At 38.7% G+C, this 8,375-nt stretch overlaps 1 long non-coding RNA gene across 1 annotated transcript in view; it reads left to right on the top strand.

Annotated features, from left to right (window-relative positions):
- The first annotated feature begins 2,123 nt into the window (after positions 1-2,123).
- Positions 2,124-8,375, top strand: part of LOC130881240 (uncharacterized) — a 214,874-nt gene continuing 208,622 nt past the window's right edge. Inside the window, exon 1 of the long non-coding RNA XR_009057717.1 lies at positions 2,124-2,199. This is a non-coding gene — a long non-coding RNA (uncharacterized LOC130881240). The remainder of the gene's footprint in view (positions 2,200-8,375) is intronic.

Genomic DNA, 8,375 nt, shown 5'->3' with positions numbered 1-8,375 from the left:
GCTTTCTGCAAGTGATAGCTTCTGTCAATTGGAAAGTAGTTTTCTCAAACAGAGTGTCTCTTGATACAACAGTCGCACTAGGGCAGGCCCCATGCTGAGGAGTAGTTGGCTAACACAAAACAATCTATGTTTACCAATTTGAGGACAAATAACTGTTAATTTCTTTATCTTTAAAAGAATGCTTTAAAATACATTACTGAAATTAACATACAAAATAATGGGCGGTTCATGATCCTTTAATGAGATGAGATGAGTGAGTTTGTGTTTCTCCTTGAGAACTAAGAAAGCCCTGAGTGAATGTATATTGTTGATAAAGCTACAGCTACAGTCATGTCAAGAACTCAATGCCTTAGATTCATGGGGATAACAAAGCCTTCCTCTGGTGAACAAAAGTAGGGGGTAGCCTGAGCCTGTTCCCCTATGGAGACTTGACAACACCTCCTCCTGTTCCTCCATAAGCAGGCTGAGGTGCCCTATTGAGATTCCCCATTGCTGTGGTGGTTGGCACTTCTCTGTTAGAGTGATCACAGTCCACCAGATCCCATCTTTTCTGTAGGTGTCTGTCCTGTCTTAATTTCCCTGCTATCCCAGTCATGGATCTAGGATCTAGGCAAGATGGGCAGGGCCTTTCTCTTAAGTTTCTCTTAAGATTTGTTTTCTTTGGATATTGATAGCCTTTTGTATGTCCAAATGTGCTTATCTTTGGGCATTCTGTTGGGGTTTCATGGATGTTTAGGTTACTGCCTTTCTACACATCTGTAAAGGTTCTCACCAGGTTTTCATGGGCTTATTAAAAGTAGGGCCACTTTCATTTATTATTTTTGTAATGTTGTAATATCTTTTTGTACCTGAGATAAATTTCTCTTGTTTATAGAATAGAAGCAATATAAGCCCTTTTATACATTGGTGGATCCAATTCGCTATTTTTTTGTCAGGAATTTTTTTTCTATATTCAGGAGAGGCATGAATCCAGAATTTTCTTTTCTTGCAAGTTATTTATCTACCTTCTATATTAAGTTAACAAAGTTTCATGGAATGGGTTAGAAGATACTTTATTTTATTTCTTGAGTGGATAGTGGACTGATACAGATTCTTCCTTGAATCCTGGTCAAATTCATCAGTGATCCCATGTGAAAATGATGATTCCTGTTTTGAAGGATTCTAATCCTCAATCCTACTCATCATTATTATCATTATTAAATTTATCACACCTACACCAAATCTTGTATCACTAAGGTGTTTCTAAAGTCCTCTGCATGGTTATTAGCTATTTATTCAATTTATTAAAAGAATTCAGCCATACTGAAATTACCTCTTCCTTCTTAAGTTTTTTTTGGCTTAATTTATCTTTCAAGAAATTCACTTATTTCATCTATGTTATCAAATTCTTTGGAAAATTTGCACATTAGTATTTTTCTTTATGCTTTTAACACCTCATGTACACGTGCCTGTCTTGTGTATTTAAAACCCCTACTAATTTGTAGATGGTTAATAAAACTCTCTTGGATTCACCTATGAACCTAAGAATTTATTTTTCAATGAAACTATCTTAACCATATTGGCTTATTTCATGATATTTAACAAGCGTATAAAACTCACGCACACAATGGGAAGCCCTACTCTAGAAGGAAAAGAAGCTATGTGAAAGGGGCATGTATAGGTAGTTCTGAGATTGACATAGCCTCTATTTATGAAACAATGACTCTTCATATCTGGCTCATCAGTTGGCTGAGTTTAAACTCTTATTAACCCAGACACGGATAAATTACATTCATCTTGACTCCAGATGGTAAACGTACTTATGAATTCTGGTACTTGACTGCATTGCTGTTCTATTGAAGTTGTATGCAGCTGCTAAGTGGTGGTGATGTTGTGTTATATATGTGGGAGATATGCAAAATGCCTGCAGTGTGAAAAATTATTTTGAGTGTAAGTTCTACATATGTTAATGCTGATATCTAGCCCCCAGGCAGGATAATTCTGTTACACTTGATCTAATAATTGTTTCTACCTAACTACTAAGTTAGTCTGATGCATAAATTATATGAAATATTATTTCATCAGTGGCTACTTAAATTAAAATCTCTCTTTTTTTTTAAGGTTTGAGACAAAATCTCCTGTAGTTCTCTTTGAACTGAACTTTATAATCCAAAGATGGCTCTCAGCTGCTGAATGTCCTGACTTTACCTCCAGTAAAAGGTGTGTATCTCCATCTCCATCTCCAAAATGTTCTGAATCAAGTAAAGTCATTTTGGTATTTAATGGCCACATGCGTCCTGTATAGTGGTTCTCAGTCAGTGGGTTTTGACCCCTTTGGGGGGTGTCAAACAACCCTCTCACAGTGGTTGCATGTCCTGCATATCAGATATTTTCATTACAGTTCAAAGCAAAATTTCAGCAATAAAGTAGCAACAAAAGTAAATTTATGGTTTAAGGTCACCACAACATAAGGAAGTATATTAAAGCGTCACAGCATTAGGAGGGTTGAGAACCACTGGAATAGTCATTGCCATACAAATTCGGAATAATTTTACCTTTGCACAAAATTCTGTGCAGCATGCCTGGTACAGAATTTGGAAGGAAAACGATCTGGTAAGCTCATCAAGTTAATAATTAATTTTATGAACTAAATATATTTTATTACAACAGACACATTTATGAAGGGGAAAAAACAAGAACAAAACAAAACAACAAAGCCAAAACAAACCTCAGAAACAGCCTTTACAAGCTTTGAGGTTAGCAAAATACTGAAGTTCATTAGGAATATTCTTACCTTAGAGCTGTCCTTGTTTTCTTTACAGGGAATACTGGAAAGATGAGGGCCAATGCAGAACAATGGTGACAGTTATTGCAGGATCTTCTGACTCTTGGCAAGGTTCATTTTCCTCACTGAGTTTTTTTTCCAGTGTGATACAGTGAATATAGCACAGCTCACCTGACAGAACACAGTCCCCTTCTGAACACTGCTCATTCCCTGTCACAGGTGGCTGTGACAGCTCGATTTCCACCAAAGGAAAGCACAAAGGAGGGACAGGACCTTTCATGTGCTGTGTACGTAATCTATGGTTTGAACCTGTTTAAGAGCCAATTTCTGTTCCCTGGCTTCTGACATATGGAAGAGAGTACCCCATCAGCACATATTGCAAGGAAAAGTGAGAGATTCCCAAGTCTCTAAGAATGTGCACACTCAGGTAGCCTAGTCACTAGCCTAGAACAAATCACTGCATTTGAGGATTCTTTGTTACGTAGCTAAATTACCCCAACATGAGTATGTGAGAGCACTTGCAGTCTTAACCTTGTATAGGAACTTTCAGAATTAGATGTCAGAAACAGGACTTTTTGTTTTGTGCTTTCAATTGTAAATATTTTATAACCTTTGGATATTTAGGAAAATAAATTCATGACATTTTCCCTGAATAAACCACTACTTTTATCCCCAATAAAATTGCTTCCTGGTTTTCATGCAGTTCTTGCCTTAAGTAGATTCTCTAGATGTAACGGCTGAGCTAGGGATTCTTTTACATTTATTGGGAAGTTTCAAGAGAACGGTTTAAAATGCCTAGGAAAGCTGACTAAGAATGGGGAAAGAGCCAAGAAAATCATGGATTCTGCTATAATCCAGCTTTGGCTTCACTGCACAGGAAACACTAGAGTAGAAATCATCCTTCAGAGAACCCAGCAGGGTGCCAATGGGATTTGAGTTTTGACATTCTCATTTGTTGAACGATGGGATCTTCCAGACGTTTCCAGAAGGATAGGTGTTACTTCACTACTCTGAAGTAGAGAATAGCTGTGAGATGAGCCGCCAGTACTACCAAAGCTGAAGTAAATAAGGTCTTCTACATAGCACAGCAACATCCATTACAGCCCTTACCTTTAAATATGCGAAATTAGACTCTAAGATTCACATTAGATCAGATTGGTATGTAATGTTTTACAAAGATGGAAATGCTTTTTTGACTCCAAAGATGGTCAGTAATTTTCCAAAGGAATTCTGTAATAAGGAGGCTAATGGTCAGAAAGTTGAGTTTTGGTGTTTTGTATTTATATTGGATAAATATAAAATATTGGGGAGTTGCTCTGTGTAACAAATTATAAAAGAAAAGGATGCTAGGTATAGCTATTCTCAGGAACAACAGAAAAAAAGGGTCCTGAATTCAAACAGGAGATACAATATATGGTGGTACAAGGCTGGATGGCCTGCGAATCAAGGTTTCTCAAGGACAAGCCAAGTGACAGTGAGAAAGATTCTTGAATTCATTGTTCCCCAGTTTTTATTCTGGTTACATAAGCAGAATGAGGTATAAAAATAACTATTGGTTATTGGATGGTCAAATATTGTTATGAATGCATAATTCTTTAGAATATGACTTGGGACACAGTAGAAGATCCAAGAGTGACTCTTTGTCAAAGGAAAAGTAAGTCCTGACATGGGAGGCAAGGCATGCCAGGGACAGAACAGGCAGGTATGACGACCATAGAAGCTTTTAGGCAGACATTTCAGAAGGAAATCTTGTTTCAGTGAATGAATTTGACTTAAATTCTTTGTGCCTCAGTTTCCTTATGCTTAAATTTGAATAATAACATTTTCTCTTAGAATCAAGTTGCAAACTAAGTGACATAATCTGTATGAGTTCTTAATAGTACCTATGTCATATTATAGTTTTGATAAAATTTGTTGTTATTATCCCACATTAAAAGGTGTGGCGCTTTCTCAGAGAATTAAGAGCATTTTTTTTGGGTTTGTTTCGTTTTATGATATGAGTGTGAAGCTGTAGAGAGATATAAAAGCTGAGCTGAAAAAATGCTACTATGCAAAAGTCCTGATAGACCTTTGTCCTGTAGGCAGCACAGGTCCACTGATTAGTAAATATGATTCCCAGAGTAAGACAATAGTAACAGTTAGCTCATGCTGTATAACAAAATAGCCTGTAAATTAGTGCCTTAAAGCAGAACCCCCTGAACTGGCACAAGACCAATCTGAAGATTTGGGCTTGTTTAAGCTGATAAGTGCTTCAGGTGTCACAGAAACCCCTTCATGTTTGATTCTTGTTCATAAAGGGAGCTCTGCTGCTGAGGATTGACTCATGTTGGTTTGCAGCTCACTGCTCCTCCACCCTGTGATCCCATCCACTGGTAGGCTACCCCAACCTTACCCGCCCAATAGATACAGGGATCCAATGGAAAATAATAGCACAAGGATTAAGGGCTCAAGGGTTAGAGTAGCACATCCTTGCTTGAGAAGCATTTTGTTGATCATAAAGTCTAACCCTGTTGAGAATGCAGGGAGCTGGTGACATTACAGGAGAACAGTCATGCATGCAGGAAGTGATTAACTGAGGCCCATGGTGAAAAGAACATAGGAAGCTCTTCAGGAGTTAGAGCATTAATGGAGTGGGCAGACGCTGCAGCTATGCCATTGGCACTCACATCACGGGGCATTGTGTACAAGGCCCTGGTGAAGCTTTTGGAGGAGAAGAAAGGTGAGGAAATTCACCCAAGAAGTGTTATGTGAACTCCAATGTTAGACCACCCATGCCTCACTTCTCTTTCCTGTACCTGACTTCTTTCTTAATCATATTTCTGTGATTGTTACTGGGCTTATGAGGGTCATTATGTAGGCAAAACAACCTTATAACTCCACATGATTTGAAGACAGGAAAAGAAGTTGAAATGAGAAGGAATTTTAGTATGTAAAATTGGGACATTCTCAATAGCAACAAGACCACATATCTTTATCTTAATATTATATTTGGTTAGGAAGCCAAAAAGCAGGGGGATGAAACAATTATATTTTAAATTTTTGAAAATAAAACAGAAATCCAAATAAGTGACAGAATTCCAATAGGTGTACTAAGTAAAAAGATAATATTGATCGGTGTTGAATTTTTGATAAAGTACAAAGTAATATTCAAGCCTTACATTATACTGTATATTTGATATAATTATATAAATATTGATTTCTAGATAAATGCTCTTAGTATAAAAAATACATTTTATCAAAGACCACTAACCTGAAAGACAATTATTTATTGACAACCTTATGTTATACTGATATTGAGTTGAGGAGCCAAAATTTAAAACAAATATTAGCTGTTTTGGCTTTATTTTGTTACTTTGATAAAATACGCTCATCAAAATTGATTTGGGGAGGAAAAGATTTATTTAATTTATGGTGTAGGAGGGTCTTCTGTCTATGTGTTACTTTAATTGGTTAAATAAAGAGACTGCCTTGGCCTATTGATAGAGCAAGAAAACTAGGTGGGCAGAGTAGACAGAACAGGATGCTGGGAAAAAGGCAGGCAGAGAAAGCCGCCCACATGAAGCTGCCAGGTCAGACATGGTGAATCATTTCCGGTAAGCCATGACCATGTGGTGATATATAGATTATTAGAAATGGGTAGAAGCAAGATGTAAGAGTTAGCCAAGAAGAAGCTAGAACTAATGTGCCAGGTAGTGTTTAAAAGAATACAGTTTCCGTGTAATTATTTCAGGGATAAGCTAGCCAGGCAGCCAGGAGCCGGGAGGGATGAAAAGCAGCCTGCACCTCTTACTACAAATGTACCCATCCAGGTCATAATACATGGTTGAGGGGAGCCAGAGCTAGAATCATGAAGGAACATAGCTTGTTGGCTCACTCTCTGGTTCATGGGTCGCTAACTTTCTTACACACCCCAGGAACACATGTTCAAAAATGACACTGCCCACTGTTGCCTGTGCCTACCTTTCATAAACTAAGATGTTAAAGGCAATCATTCACAGAAATGTCCATGCACCAATCTGATAAAGATAAATACTCAGTTGAGATCTTACCCCCCCAGGTGATTCTAGGATGTGTCAAGTTGACAGTTGAAGCTAACAAGGACATTGGGTTTCAAATCAAGTCCTGTGTACAAATCCAGATGCATAACTGCAGCCATGTTAGTTTGTAACCAACATGATCACACCAGAGTAATCTGCAGTGCAGCTGGATTTTCTGTAGTGTCGCAGATTAGATGTAGATAAAATCACAGAGTGCTGGTGAAGCCTTATAGTTGGTCCTTCATGCCAGGAATGTGCCTGATTCTTTGACATTAGAGTAAGATAAGTCAGGCCTGTTTCAGCTAAAAGGAAGTCACTTTTACTTTAACAGTTAAATTCTGCTCTTTATAGTCCCCTCTGGAAACAGACTATGGGATCCACTGGTCTTGCCTCTTCCCAGGAATGCACACCTCTAGTGAGTCCACCCAGACATAGGACTCTGCAGCCTTGGGTCTGTGCCCCTTTTCTTTAGTCTTATTGCACCTTGGCGGGGAGGCTGGGGTGATTTTTAACATCCTGGGACAGGGATGATCTCGAATACCTTGCCTGAATCTCTTGAATTACTCAGCTTAGCTCTTTGAACAGCATACTACTCATTTGATAAATAGAAGTTTAGCCTATTATTGGGTTGTTACTTGCATTTTCCTATTTATAGGGTCTTGGAAAGAAGTATTGTTTTTAAATCAGTAAAAAATAATTTTATATTTAAAGTGGAAGAAAAATGTAAAATTTAGATATCTGATTTCCCCCTTTGGATAACTATTGTTCATCTGTGGATTGAATACATTGAACTATCTGTTCACTTGGGGTGTCCAGAGCTTGAATTTGAGAGAAAAAAAATGAGCATTAGGTTCATCTAGGAAGGGAGTCAAGTTCTACAGTGTTGGAAAAGGAAGGGAAGGGAAGGGAAGGGAAGAAGGGAAGAAGGGGAGAAGGGAAGAAGGGAAGAAGGGAAGAAGGGAAGAAGGGAAGGGAAGAGAAGAGAAGAGAGAGGAAGGGAGGGAAAAGACTGTGAACACCTGGGGCTTACCCCTGCAGGAAAAGACTGCATCAAGGTAGAAAGCATGCCTTGGTATCACCTACCTGAGAGGAGAGGGCCTGGGGTGTTTAACACTCACTCCCATGAGCCTTAGATTATAGTACAAAAGGATAAACAGGTGTAAATGAAGGGACTCTCACCAGCCAGAGTGCAGAGTGCAGGTATCCAGAGTGAAACTGCTTGCCAGCCGTGCAGATAGCTTCAGGGATGTATAGTGAGTCCTTACCCACCTTGGGTGGGCTTTTCATTGATGGAGCTGCTTCTGAGCTCTCCAAGTCCCTGTCACACAGCTGTTAGTAACCCCAGTAAGAACTCATTGGTTCACAAAGGTGGGTCAGTGCACTCATTACTTTGGTTGGTTGTGGGTTCCCTAGGGAAATAGATGTGTGTGCTGTGTCTCCCCTGGAAAAGTCTGTCACACAAGAGCCTATAACTTGAAGTCTTCCAGCCTCAGCCTCCAGAGTTCAGCACTGGGTAGGTATATACCAGCATGCTAGGCAGGCTCAAACATGTGGAGGTTTTAAAATAATTGTTC

Source organism: Chionomys nivalis, chromosome 9, assembly GCF_950005125.1.
Source record: "Chionomys nivalis chromosome 9, mChiNiv1.1, whole genome shotgun sequence".
NCBI lineage: Eukaryota > Metazoa > Chordata > Mammalia > Rodentia > Cricetidae > Chionomys > Chionomys nivalis.
Note: the sequence above shows the minus strand (reverse complement) of the source record. Positions and strands in the feature narration are given on the sequence as shown.